The sequence below is a fragment of the Olea europaea genome, unplaced genomic scaffold (assembly GCF_002742605.1).
Source record: "Olea europaea var. sylvestris unplaced genomic scaffold, O_europaea_v1 scaffold453, whole genome shotgun sequence".
Lineage (NCBI taxonomy): Eukaryota > Viridiplantae > Streptophyta > Magnoliopsida > Lamiales > Oleaceae > Olea > Olea europaea.
The window spans coordinates 67,556-83,133 of NW_019262837.1; the positions used below are offsets into that span (position 1 = coordinate 67,556).

Here is a 15,578-nt window from a genome sequence, read left to right on the forward strand (position 1 = left end):
GTGTACGGATCGTAACAAGTAATAAAGTGAATTTTTAAAAGTCCGAATATCGTCTCACAAAGATTGAGTAGTTCAATTCTATATAATCTAGCCTTAACCGAATCTAATTGAGTAAAAATATGGTCAAAATGCAAAAAACCCTAATTTCAATTAAAAACCCTAATTTCTTAATTAGAAACCCTAATCTCGAAATTTCTCTAATTAAACGACTCAAACACTCAAGTAAATGATATTATGCAAATTCAAAAGTTCATTTATGGAAATGAATTAAAATAAAGTCACTAGGATCATGAATCCCCAATTGAAGCTATAAAAACCCTAATTTCATAAAATCAATGACCCGATGGAAATTTGTCAATTCAATGTTCCTAAATCTATCCAACATATTTTCTCGATATATATTAGACCTATTCTTGCACACCACCAGCCCATATCTCTATGGATGATGTAAATATACAAGAATGCATGTGGTTTTGTGAACAATTAGAGAATTGCAGAAAGCATAGGGGTATATCTCTATCCCCTATTTGACCCTATATTGATATCTGACCCTATATTGATTTACACCCTATCGAACCTATTCCACTTCTCTCGAATGTAAGAAATAAGTCATCAATACTCACACAATCATTGGCCACTAATTGCGGAAGAAAATCAATGCATATAAACCAATCAAATTATCCAAACGAGTCTTTATATTAAATTCATGAAATATGGAATTAAAATAACAAACAATGGTTCATCGATCACCTAGTGAATTGAAAACCTAGCCTAGAATATTCATAATTACAGAATAAAAAATGAAATTAATAAATTGAAAGAATAGCACCCGTATGAAAATTTCTTGAAATCTTGAATAAAGCCTTGAAAACCCGCTTGAATTCTTATGGAATCAGCTTCAAGATCGTGTTTCTTGCCTCCAAAAGTTGTAATTTTCTTCTCCCTGGACGTTCTACCCTATTTTTGATGAATTTTGGCTTTTATATCATGTCCTCACGGAGCCCCAAAAGCGTTTCAATTAAAAATGCAAGTTCAGATTTTTTTTTTGGTTTTTATAACCATATGGCCGCATGGTGTTAAACCATGCGACCACATGGTTCAAGTCAAATGGCTCTATGAAATCCTTGCATCCTTCTGTGTGTCTGCATGGCATAGTTTTGTGCGGCCGCATGATTGTAACTTTCAACCTTGCTATTTTGGTCCCTGAACTTCGTTTTCTCTATTCATGATCTCTTTTCTTTCTTTCCTTTGTTCCATCATCAAATATTGACTCCTATTTGACGTTTGACTCAATCAATTCCTTGATCACTTGCTCGGCTCATCTTTTGATTAATTGCAATTTAGTCCTTCATCTTTCACTTTTCTTCAATTCAATCCAATATTACTTCTTTCTTCCTCCGATCGTCTTGTATCAACCTCAATCTCATACTTGGCATATTTTCATTCTCATTCTGCACTTTAGCTCAACTTTCCAATATTTACACTTTTGGTCCCCGAACTATCGCTTTGTTCCGTTTAGGTCCTTTTTCGGCTCTTTTCTTCTGAATTTCATCTTTTCCATAGAAACACCTACATTGCATAAATTTAATGAGATTAAGTCACAATTCAACTACTTTGTCCATGTTTAAGTCATGTTTGTGAGCTAAATAAGTGTGTAAAAACACATATCAACACACAATCATCGTCTTATCCATTTTCACATTCAAACTCAAAAACTATCCATCCCACTCTTTGATCTTCAGGTGTTCACACTCTTCTTAGTTGATACTACTCCCCCATCCATCACCGTCCTCTCACACAAAAGAACCAAATATGGTGACAGAGCATCTGCTGTGGAAGTGATTAGGGCGGGAAGGTTCATTCTTGTTTCTTCTCAGCTAGACACATCATTGACTCAACTAGTCCTACGGCCTTTGAAAATGGTGCTCTCATCTGCCTCTATGGGTAAAAAATTGAACCATAACTCAGTATGATAAAAGATAAACTGTACTTACTATACTTGATGAAAAATGTCATAAGGCCTATTATCTCCTAGGAAAGACACAGTTGGAATTAGCATGAAATCATATTTAAACATCAATGCAGAAAATCAGGGAAAAATATAATATCACATAAGAACTCTATTCATTAGTAAGTAAACAACCATTCACATACAAGATGATTTTGACTCAACCTTGATAAAGAGAGAGTCCTGTAGAATAAGATGCTTGACCTTCATAGTAACGTCAAGCCGACGCAGGGCAGCTGCTACGTGATGATTTCTTGATTCTTGGTTTAGAAGTAGATTGAACAATGATACAAATTGTCCAATGTTAATACTGTTTATGTACAGTTTCGTTCACAAGAATTCAAATACCCTTGTGGACTTTGTTTATAATGCATCATTTTTTTCACTCTCTAAGGGACATCTTGATGTGATTCAAAGTGGAGTTAACGGCATTAAGAAGCCGAAACTTCACCGTCACAACTCCGCCAAAGGGTTCATTTTCATTTAGCCGATTTCTTATATATACTTGGATTTATGAAAAATTTCCCTTATTTTTATGTGAATTTCTAAACTGATGGACCCGAAGTTTTTGTATGAATGCTCATGTTTATTTATTTATTTTTACAAGTTGGTTATTTGAATTGTGTAATTTTGTGAAAATCGATTGAAGCGATGCTGAAAAATGGTGAAGTCGTATCCAAATGTGAATGAGGAGTACTAAAAGGCTATTGAGAAATGCCAGAAGAAGAAGCTCAGAGGTCTATTTGCCGAGAAGAATTGCGCTCCTATCATGCTACGTATTGCCTATGTTCCCCCAACCCTCCTATTTAAAATTTCAATTTTTCATTTAAATTGGAATTCACTTTTAGTATTCTGTGAATATAGACTTTTTGCTAATATTGATCCTCTGTTAGTGAAATATATCTTAATTATTTGTTACATTTTGAATGATATTATTGCATATGCATTGTAATAACACGAAGATCTCCCCGTACTTGCTGAATTATTTTGAACATAATGAAAGAAATCGTAGCATGCTTGAATAAATTTGGTTCAAGTATTCCAATATTTGTGTGATTAAATCACTTTGCTACTTATGTCCCGAATTCCCCGATGACAGTGAAAAAGTATTATTTTCTACAATATAAATGCCTTATATTGGAGCGTCTTTCTAGTTTTGTTGCATTTTTAGATACAAATTTCACTATATTTTCTTGGCATCGTTTTCCTTCTCTTGTCCTAGACCATGATTAGAGGTTGTGTGGGAAGTAAAGAGAGGTTATGGGGAATTGTAGATTTAAATTTCAAGTTCAAACCACTCCTCCAACCCTTTTGATGTCTTGCAGGTCGGGTTACATCACATGGGTTACCCATGACCCATATTTTCCAACCGTTTTGAACAACTAAATAAATATTGGTGTAAAATAGAGCTTCAACATTTGTTGGTTTTGGTCTGAAGATATCAAAGTTATTCAAGAAGTTGAACTGTCGTGGAGATTATAAGATCTCTCCTATGTGCCCTTCGCGGAGAGTTTAGATTTTTGTACTCTTATAACCACGCTGCACTTAGCGTTTAGAAAGAGACATTTAAAATGTCATTGGCCTGATTTTGTTGGCAGACCCTTAAAATGAACCGTAAGCAAGATACTTGTATGTACTTCCTGATTCAAATCCAAAAGATTTCCAAATCTTAGATAAATGGGATGTGGCTCTCAGTAAATTCCTATTTGTACAAATACGTCAATGAACCCAATTCATTTTGAAATGATGTAGTGCTATTCTATTTTGTTGTCTAGTAGTGTATTCAGCACATTGTATATGAGTGATTTTGATGATATGATAGAGGTCATGTTCGATTGTATTGGAATGTGGTGTGCTGTGACTCTAGGTGGCATTCTACTGATACCTTTGATGTGCAAAGCCAGATTGGAGGTCCTTTTGGGACCATGAGGTTCAAGGCAACTCTTGGAACTCATCAAGGAGCAATTCCCTACTATTTCTTATGCTAACTTCCATCAAGTATTTTTGCCTTTCAATTCATTAATGCATGAAATTTGTATTGTGAAATTTGAACATGTTTTTGAATTATTTATTAGATAATTTGAATGTTTCATGGTCCTTACTTGTACTTAGTAGTTGGTGGGAGTTGTTGCTGTTGAAGTTGCCGGAGGACTAGAAATGCCTTTCAATCCAGGAAGGCAAGTTAGTGAATTTGTTTTTCCTAAAAATGTGAATATGCCTAGAAAGACTCTAATTGAACTCTGGCATTAATATGGAGCTAAAATATTTATTATATGCATCCAACCCCTATATATTTGATACCTTCTCCTACAAAGAAACTTATACCTTCCATCAATTACTCGTTGATCAAAAAAATGAGTATATGTTTTATTTAATAAATGCATCTTTATTAGATTAGCACATGTTCATGATTGTGCTTCTCTAATATCAGGATAAGAAGGAGCTCCTGTTGAAGATCGTTTGCCCGGTGCTACAAAGAGTAAACCAAATTACTGAAAATTCAAGCGTCCTCAGCCTAAAAAATGGCAAGTCTCATGCTAATCTTAAATTACTATTGTCGGATCGGACCAAGGGATGTATTTATCAAACAAATGGGTCTGAACGACAAGGATATTTTTGCACTCTCTGGTGCCCACACCCTGGTATGTACTTGCCATTGTTCAAAAGACTCTTAAACTTTTTCTTGTAAATAGAGAACATCAAATGATTTGAAATGTAACATTGACTGCTCCTCGAGCTAGGCTTGGGATTTATAATTTTTTTCATAACAATAGCAAAACAAAATATGTATGAACCTTGGCATGTGTGTTGCACCCACTTGATGCCTTTTGATTTGCTTATATATATATAGGCTTCTTTTAGTTACTGGAAGATATATGTCAATTGCACTTCCTTGAGGCATTGCACCGACCATGTTATGATATTAATGAGAGAACCAACGCCATCTCATTTTTTGAAGGATCCTTTCAAGACTTGTTTGGTCACCTCACTATGGACTTCTCCAGCATGCCCGTTCCATATTAATATTTGGAACCCTTTTCATAAAGCTTATATCGCTGACAACGATCCAAGTTTATGACACATGCCACTTGTTTCCTTGGGTGTATTACACTTGCATTCAGGCTATATTATTACTATAATTTAGACTTGATTCTTCCTCTCATTTATGATAATTCTTCCTTCCACTCCTTGTATGTCAAATCCAACAGTGACCATATGTTCTAGATGAATTCTACTTGAGAGGATGTGTCAATATTTTTAGACTGAAGGTTGCTTTTATGATGAGATGTTTCTGCGAAACCCTTTTTATATAGCCATGCATGAAAGAGAACCAGGAAAATATGCAAATTGACATTGTCAATGCAATGGTAGAGTACATCGATCAGTAATCTCAAGCACATGTTTTGTATGTAAGACACCTTGCAAGTTATTTTACCAATTTGAACAATAGGATCAAGTTATTGAGTTATAAAATTGTTTTATCCCAATATCAAGATTTTCCCCTCGTACAATATTAATCAACATTTTCTAATAATTATGGAACCCTTCATTGCTAAATGCTATTTTCATTAGAAGTTTCTGAACATTATTTTTTCACCTGTTATTGTAGGATAAGTGTATGCATGACAACATATGGAATATTAAGTTCATCAATGTTTTTCTTCTTGTTCATTTAGCCTTCAAGCGTTGCTTTTGAGACCCTGTAGGTAATGTTGAATTAACTATGACCCATATATCATGTTTATGGAAATTCCATATGGAGATCAAAGTTTCCAGCAAATGGTTGACAAACCATTATCTCTTGGCCCTTATGGTTCATGGATTTCAGTTGCCTTCATCATTCTTATGAGATAGTGCAAATTGCTGATTTTCAAAATATATCCCCTGCAAGTGCTTTTGAAAATTTTGCTTTCACGTGCTATTTCTATTTTAAATGTTCTTGTTTTATCTTGATTGGGTATTCATGCTTCATGATTCTATTATGAGATCCGTAAAGAAGATTTTTGGTACGTGGGTTCCATAATAGGTTTAATGATGATTTTCTTCATTCAGTTTGTTGCTTCTTTGCCCAAAAAATAAAAATAAAAGAAAATAAAAGAAAATCCTTTTTTTTCTATAATGCATGATGCTGTATGTCTGATAGATTGACAAAGCATCCCTCCCTCAATAGAAATTTAGGCTGATTCAATTGAGAAAGCTTGTAAACCATCGATGTGAATGTATGAAAGAAATGCCAAAATAATTCCTTTATTGGTTGAGCATACTTTATTACCGTTCTTTATTATAATTTGTTTTATTTTTCATTCAATTGACATTCAATTGCTCATGCTTTTACCCTTGTCAAATAGAACCATTTTGGTTAGTATCTAATTACGACGATATGAAGAATACAGTTGCAACGAGAATTTAAATACAATGAATACCAAATTTTCATATCGAAAATATAAAATATAAAAATATGCAAAAAAAAAGTTGATTTTAACCAACGTATATTATCTTCTATGTTTAGAAATGAATTTCACTAAAATTTACATTTACTTATTTTTAACATTAACCAATTAATGTGTGATGCACGTTAAACCCACTAGTGTTGATGGTAAAAATCGAATTAACAAGTACTACACTCACTAGTTTCGATAGTCAATTTTGGAACAATTTAAAGGGATGTAGCTATTTGAGAGGGAAAGATCTGTAATGCATTCTCTTCTCTTCTGGAATGGGAGGTACTTATAGATTTCCCTCAAAGTTTGGGGATATATAGATCATTTGGGTAATATAACAGATGGCGACTCCTTATTGATTAACTCTTAACTAATTTTGTTAAGATAAAATTAATTTTTAAATGCAGCATCAACTTTGTTATATTATTTCATTTATGGAAGTTCTATTTTGATTTTCTAAAATTAATGTCATGTAAATGTTAAGATTATAAATATAAAAATTAAAGAAAATGTATTAAAACAAGCTATATGTTGATGGTAAAAACGAATCAACAAATACTAAGCTCATTAGTTTCAAAGCTCAATTTTGGAGCAATTAGAAAGATTTGGAATGCATGCTCTTCTCTTCTGAAATGAGTGGTACTTATAGATTTTCCTCTAAACTTTAGGATATTTCAATCATTTGGATAATATGATAGACGGTGACTGTTTATTGATTAACTCATTACTATTTTTTTAACAATGTCACATTAGATTCCTTCGACACATGTGTGATTAATGACAGCCTGTAGCTAGCCTAGATGGGGGTGGTTCGCTGACATAGTGCAAACCCTTGTATTCTCGTTTTCTTCACATGTTACTTCGTGCTTTGCAAAATTTTGGAAAGATTCATGGTTCATGTTAGGCTTGGTGACCCAAATTTGGTTTAGGCTTAATGGGCTTCGACATGTCAAAGTAGGGTTCAAGAAAAGAATAAGATGGAATGACAACGCTGGAATCTCCCCTGCTCGTCACCAATGTGTGGCTCGAGCAAGCAAAAGAGGTAGATTTGAAGTAGTGACTATTTTGCCTGCTTGTCGTCGAGTTGTCACTCAAGCGACAATACCGTTCGATTTTTTTACGTGTTTTCGACCTAGTTTCCATCTAATTAGGTTATTTATAGGGTTTGGGACATCCCCTGTAAATATATATGCTCTTCATTCAGTTTATGTGAAGCATTGGTGCTGAGTTAATTGTATTCTCTTCTGTTTTTTGTTGTCGATAAAATAGCAATTTCTTTGCCAATTCTTCTCTTTACCTTTAATCTTGTTCTTTGTTCGTGCGATTGTATACTTCATATTGTGTCATATCAACTTCCTCATTCCCAACAAAAGGTTCGAATTCGTAACAAGTGGTATTAGTGTTAGGTTGAGAATTTTGTTTGAAGTTTCTATTATCGATGACAACCATGAAGTATGAAATTTCGCTTTTGAATTGCAATACAAGATTTTCATTGTGGCAAGTAAAGATGAGGGCTTTTTTGGCGCAGATGGATTTGGATGATACGTTGTTGGGATTTGACAAGATGTCCACAACTTGGACAACAAATGAGAAGCAATGGAACGATTGGAAGGCACTTTCGCAGATATATCTTCATCTGTCTAACAATAATCTCCAGGACATATTAAAGAGGAAGACAACAGCTGTATTATGGTTGAAGTTAGAGTAGTTGTACATGACCAAAAGTCTAACCAGCAAACTGCATTGAAGCAAATGCTATATTCTCATTGCGTGGCAGAAGGGGATCTTTGGAAGATCGTTTGACTATGTTTAAAAACATCGTCGCTGAAGTGGAAATGTTAGGTAAAATATAATGTAGTGCTTGCTTCATGTTAGTCATTTAGGGACACATTTTTTTATAGTTATGACACACTCACCATTAAAGACGTGTGTGATGCCTTGTTCTCAAATGAGAAGATGAAACATCTAGTTGGATCTGAGTCTAGAGATTGAGAAGGTCTTTTGGTTCACGGTGATCGGTGAAGGGGTAAGTTGAGGTCGAGTTACAGTAATTTGGTTTTTTATTACAAAAAGGATGCATCAAGAGTGATTGCGAGAAGTTGCAAGGTAAGGTAATTTAGCTGCAAATCGTGGGAAGCAATCTAATATTTTGGATGAGGCAATGGCGATGGAGATCGTTTGGCAATTTTTGATGAAAAATTCAAACCTAACGAGGAGTGGATTTTGGATACAGCTTGTGCATTCGATATGTGTCCCAATCGAGATTTGTTTGAAGCATATGAAATGGTGACGCAAGGCGTCGTCGTGGAAAACAAAAAATCTTGTTAGGTAGCTGGTATTGGGAAAGTCATATTGATGCTGGTAGATAGAACATGTAAACCAATTGATCATGTTCTACACGTTCTAGATTTGAAGAAGAATCTCATTTCATTGAGTACTTTTGATTCGAAGGGTTATGAGTTATTTGGAGCAGGTGGAGTCTTAAAGGTCTGAAGGAGTGGTCAGGTTGTACTGGAGGGGCGGAAAAAGTTTCAATTGTATATCTTGCAAAGGCGTGCAGAATCAGTTTAGAATCATCTGGGTAGGTTTAGTATCGTAACGGACATAGAGTTTAGTACAGTACCTTTGGAATTGGATCTGAGTCGGTTTTGAAGAACACTACTCGGGAGAGTTTAGAGGATATGGGTAATTCCGCTTTGCCACCAATTTTTGCGATTCCATCATGTTCAATTGCTAGGGAAGGACTCATTGAGGATAAGTACAGAGTTGCAGATGTTGGTGATCATGCTTTGGGGTGTTTAAAGGTGTTAGTTCCAGCAAAAGGTCTTCAATTTAAGCATTTGGTATGGATTCTGCTACAAGGTGTGCTTTAACCCTGTTTGGTCAATTTTGAATTCCCTGGTGGAATTTTTGGAACCCGAGTTTGGGTTTGGGTGTCATGTGTGGACACTGTGTAAGAGGATGATATTTTTCGTGAGGTGGAGAGATTTGGTTGCTATTTGAAGAGTTTAGTTATTTCGATGCAGTCGGACTTATTTTTCCATGTGAAGAAATTTTGAAGCTTCGTTCGTTGCATTGAAATTTGGGTCAAGGTGGAAATTGTTAGGTTTGGTGATCTAAATTCGGTTTGGGCTTCACGTATTGGGCTTGGACATGTCAAAGTAAGGTTCAAGAAGAGAAATATATGGAATGACAGTGCTAAAATCTTGCTGCTCATCACCAGCGTGTGGCTCGAGTGAAGGGGAAGATTTGAAGCAGAGACGATTTCACCCGCTTGTCGTCGAGCTATCGCTTGAGGGACAGCGCCGTCTGGTTTTTTCGATTTTTTTACGCATTTTTGACCTAGTTTCCATCTAATTAGGCTATTTCCAGGGTTTGGGACATCCCCTGTAAATATATATGCTCTTCATTCAATTTATGTAAAGCATTGGTGTTGAGTTCATTGTATTCTCTCCTTTCTTTTTTTTGGTTGTCAATAAAATATCAATTCCTCTGTCAATTCTTCTCTTTACCTTTAATCTTGTTCTTTGTTCGTGCGATTGTATACTTCATATTGTGTCATATCAACCTCCTCGTCGACAAAAGGTCTATATTCATAAAATTTTGCATTTCAAAGTTCAACAAATAGTCCCCCTAAGTCCGATTTTATTTATTAAATATAGGACTTTAATTATATGATGTTTTGAGACTTTAATTATATGATGTTTTGAGATTATAAATTTTTTTGATGGTTTTATCCTAGTCATTTATTGACATTTAATGTTTAGGCTAGATAACGCGTTACTAATTCATTGGGTTAGATAAGGCTTTACTAATTCATGTGTGATTCCAGGAACTATCTTTTTGATTTTCTCTATTCTATGCATGTTTTATTTGTTTGCTCACACAAGTTTATTTTGAACCTCTTCGCATTCAACGGCTAAGATTGTCTGACGCTTCGTGTGATGAGTTCGTTGTTCCTTTCTGTTACTTCGAAAGTAGCCGCTTGAGCTTCAGCCACTCGAATTTTGGGATTCGCTGGCTTGATATAGCTTATTTGACAGTGTGTGTGCGTGTGTGTCTTTTTCTATTATAAAGAATGTATTTTATATTTTGGCTTACTGTCGATTCTAAAGAATATCACTTTTTCTTTCCATAGTTCCTTTGAATGTTATCATTGGTTCTTCCTTTTCACTGGTGATTCCATTGTGCTTTTCTGATGAACTATTTTTAGACTTAATCTTATGTAACCTTATGGAATTTTAGAACTATCGTATTTTTTCTCTTGCCTTGCTATGGTTGCATATTTGGAACATTGATTCTAGTGTGTATAATTCAAAAGCTGGCAGAGAACGCAGAATGTTTAGAAGCTAGCAAGTTTGTATATTTTAGCATCTCATTTGAAAGAGATTACTATGCGGGGCGTAGTTCCAAATATTGTGTGCATTTTCTTTTTGACAAACGTCTGGTCAACTTCTAGAGGCTACTTTGGACAAAGGGATTGTTTCTGCTATTAGTTTCCTTTCATCTCTTGGCTAGAGATCTTTGTAGGACAGCGTAGTGGTGGCAATGGGCCGGGCCGGGCCGAGCTTGGGCTCGGCTCGTTCAATTTGGGCGAGCTCGGCTTGGGCTCGTGGGCTCGTTAATTTATTATTTTTATTTTTTTTAAAGAGTTTCACAAATAAATGAAATAATAGAAAACACTTTTAAAACAAATAAAAAGTGTTAAAAAATACAAATAAATTTAACGAAAACAATTTTTTAGTTTTTTATTTATATCATATTATAATACTTTTTATAAAGTATAAAATATTTATATAATGAAAACGAATTATTTTTTGAAATACATTTATAAAAAATATATTTTTTTGATTTCTTTTTAAAGTAGATAAAATGTAAACCCTCATCCTTTATTCGGGCTTGGGATCGACTAAATCAATTTTAAGTAGGCGGATTTAAAAATTGTATACGAACAACTTGTTGTAATGTGTGCAATTTTTTAAAGAAAATTAAATTTAACGATTAAAAAATAAAGAAATTTTTATTAATATAATTAAATCAAATATCACTTACCTGATGACATACAATTTCAGCATATTTATCTTATAGTCGAAAATGAGCATCCTGCCAATCCTTCATGCACATTAATGTTTCCAAAATATTTTCTTTCAGTAGGCTTTTGACATCGGTCAAAACCCTTGTACCTGCACTAAAAGCAGAGTCCGAAGCAACAGTGCTAACCAGAGGTGTCAGCAGATCTTTTGCAATTGTAGAAATAATTGGCTAACGTCTTTCATACTTTCATCAGAATTCAATTACTTCTTTTGAACTTTTTTTAATTGTTCTGTCTGTTGACATATTATGATTGAAGTAATTAATTAATTCGACAGGCATCGCATTTTGAGTTTCAGCTGATGTTTGATGAGATGTAAATGTAGACGACATGGCACTAGATGAACACATTGCAGTTGTATCATATCTAAATGTATTAATGTCTTAAAATAAATTCATTATTTTGGCATCATCTTCTTCAATTTCAGCAGAAGGAGTAGGAGCAGAGGGTACCCGACTAACATTCGCACCCATTCTTTCCGCATATAAATCATACATTCCACGTAATATTTGCTCTAAATTCTTATAGGTGATAGGTGTATCAAGTATTAATATTTTACTGATTTGATCAATTACGTATTTAGTTCCCGAAATATTATATTGGGGGTCCATCGCGCATGCTAAAGGAAATAACATAGGCAGTTCTTCCCAATATTTTCTAAAATTTAATTCCATAGCAATTAAAATTTCATTAAAAGCAGGATCATTTTTATATTTATGAAATGTTCTTGCAATTATATAAAGGCGTCCAAGAACCATACAGCTTGTGCGATAATAAACGTCGGATAAAATCTTTGTGGTCTCATAAAAAGATGTCAAAAATCATTTAACTTTCAAAGCTAAAATCCAATCGGATTCATTTAATATACCATCGTTATCACTTCTAACGTGTCTATTGTTATAAAAGTCAGTTATTAAATTTTCGAAACCTTCACATGACTTTAAATTTTCGAAACCTTCAAAGCTAACAAATGTTTTAGCAGTCATCATCCCTAGTTCGGCACAAAAATCTTCGAATGTTTGTTTTCTACTAGGAGGGATCGTAATATATACTAATACATTTCTAATCCTTTGAAGTTCATCCTTTATATGTTTTAAACTATCTTACACAATTAAATTCAAGATATGACACACACAATGAATATAAAACAAATACCCACCAAAATCAGATTGAAGTGTCCTACACAATTTATCAACGACTACCTTATTAACACTAGCATTATCAAAAGTAAAAGATCAAATTTTAGTTTCGCAATGATATTTTCTAACAATACTGATAATAGCATTATATATGTTATTAGCATTGTGAGGAAACTCAATAATTCTAAAAACAATAATTTTCTTATGCATGCACCGAAGTGGGTCTATATAGTGTGCGGTTGCAGCTATATATACTCTTTTATTAACCCCTTCCCATATATCAGAAGTTAAAGATATAACACCCCCATATTATTGCAAATCCATAATTAATTGTTGTTTTGAATTATTGAAATAATTTATTGTATCGGCACGAAGAGTGTTTCGACTTACCCTAACGTACCTCGGTTGTAGATATTCTTTCACGAACGAGACGAAGTATAGGTTGTCTGCAACAGCCAGAGGCAACTCAGTGGCGGCAACAAATTTCACCATTCCAGTTCGAGTATTATCTTTCGAGTTCACCCACGTGAATAGGGGTGAAGTTGTAGAACCGGCGCCTGGATTGTCAAATTGCAATTATGTTTGACTAGCTGAAAGAAGTCCATGTCTGGCCACACATGCTTTGTAGTGGCGGTTGAGATGGGTGGTACCAATTACTTTTTGCCATGCCAATCTTTGTTGGCAGTATTTACGTACTGCGTTAGATTCTAGAAGGCTATCGACGACTTTTCCCGATGAAATCAACTTAAAGTGATCCCAACATTTTGCTCGTTTTTTGGCCTTTCGCTTTTCCTTCGCATCTGGGATGTTTAATTCAGCATCTTCATCCTCATGTTCCGCTTCGAGAACGTTAATATCATCCAAATCAATTGGATTGTGGCTTCCCTGATCGTGAATGTGAACATCTTCAGGTATCCGTAGGCCATTTAGACGGCAAATTCATTTAGAAATTGACTTTGCGGCGTCCTAGGCGATTCGCTATGATGTGGACCACATTCTGTATCGAACAAGCTTTCAACAAATGAGCGTTGATCCATTTGTTTGATTGTGTATGATGAAATCTTAACTAGAAGAATATAAATGTAGTGACATTGTGAGAATTGAGAATTGGATGAATTGAAATTATAACTAATAAACTGTAAAAATTGAATTGATATTGTATATTTTTTAGCACAAAAGAGTAAAAATTCGATAATTGATATAATAAAACAGAGTTGAGAGAGTTGGAGATTTGGAGTAGCAACTGATATGAAAAAAAATCTTTGGGGGAAGAGGTATTTATGGGGAGGAATTTAAAAAAAAATCCGGTCACTGAATTCAATGACCCAAATGGTCACTTAAATTTTGTGGCTGGACGAGCCACGAGCCCAGCTCGTGGCTCGTCACAACGAGCGACTTGTGGGCTCGCCTCCCGACAAGGCCCACTCAGCTCTTGCTCGGGCTCGTGATTTTACGAGCTCGAGTCGCCCACGAGCCGCATGCGGCCCTCTTCCCGACAAGGCCCGCTCGGCTCATGCTCGGGCTCGTGATTTTACGAGCTCGAGCTGCCCACGAGCCACATTTTCAGGAGCTGAGCCGACGAGCTGCTCGACACTTTTGACATCCCTTAGACAGCAGATATGTAATAGTTTAACTCAATATGCCTTTTGGCTTGTAGAATATGCCTTTTCTCTATATAATAAGTTTAGTTCGCAAGCATCACTTACCTTTTACCCTTCATTTTTTTAACAAAAAATTTCATTTTGGCTTATTTCTTTGCTTCACAACTATTTGTCTAGCTTGATTGAGCTTGTATGGTGTTTAATTGATTAACTCGCTTGGTCTTGCATATAAAAAATTAATCTTATTGAATTTGCTCTATAAGTTTTCAATTATGTTTTATAGATAGTATTTTCTCAAGTACATGTCATTCTAGGGACGTTGAACGAGTTCGCCTCCCTTCCTTGTGAGCTTATATGTTACATGTTCTATAACCTCAATCATCGTATATGGTCCTTTCCACTTGGACCGAGCGAACTTGAGCTCATTTATTTGTATACGACAAACACTTTCTTTAGAAGTAAGTCCTCCACTTTGAAGTTTTTATTGCAAACATTGGAGTTGAAATATCTTTCCATTCTTTTTTGGGATGCGGGGAATTTAATTTGAGAGTCATCCTATTTTTCCTTCAAAAGGTTTAGGTTCACAATTATGACGTCTTCACTTTGTTTTTCGTTGTACTCTATTTTTCTAAGATGATGAAGCAAGATTTATATTTTATTCAAATTGATTTTTATTTTCAATCTTCGTGATAATGAAGTTACATATCTCTATCAAGTAGCTTTTATTATTGATATTATCATCACCGTCATCTTTTCTCTTCTACAGAGACTGTGTTTAATTCTTGATATGGAAAAACTAGAATTGTATAAGTTCAGGGTAGACTAGGCAAAATTCTCAAACCAAATAGAACATTTCGATTCTTTAAAATTAAATATCTGAATAGGTACTATAATAAAAAAATGACGAGCTAGATTTGGTTTTCAGTTTTAGACCAAGAACCAGATAATCAAATAAGAATCGAATCTTCTTTAATTTTTTTATATTGGATAAGCCTAATTATTTAGTTAACTTATTATTATTTTTTTTCTATAGGAATTAATGGGATGAAATCACCAATGTTTTAGCATTATTCACTAAAATCTTACGTAATGGAGAGATTTTTGGAGAGGTGACAAATTAATTTATTAAAATAATAGCTTAGTGAACGCCAATGTTTTTGCAGATACAAACTTGCTATAGGGGGTACCAAATCGGCGCCTTGTTTTTTGTAAGTGTTATGTTTTAGCTATATATATGCAAATTCATGGCATATTTATTATTTAATCAATATTCAATTAAATTAAATAATAGAGTCC

The 15,578-nt window shown here is 34.5% G+C and overlaps 1 pseudogene; it reads left to right on the forward strand.

The window, feature by feature from the left end:
• The first annotated feature begins 2,669 nt into the window (after nucleotides 1–2,669).
• LOC111388094 lies at nucleotides 2,670–5,705 on the forward strand (annotated as a pseudogene).
• The last annotated feature ends 9,873 nt before the right edge of the window (nucleotides 5,706–15,578 follow it).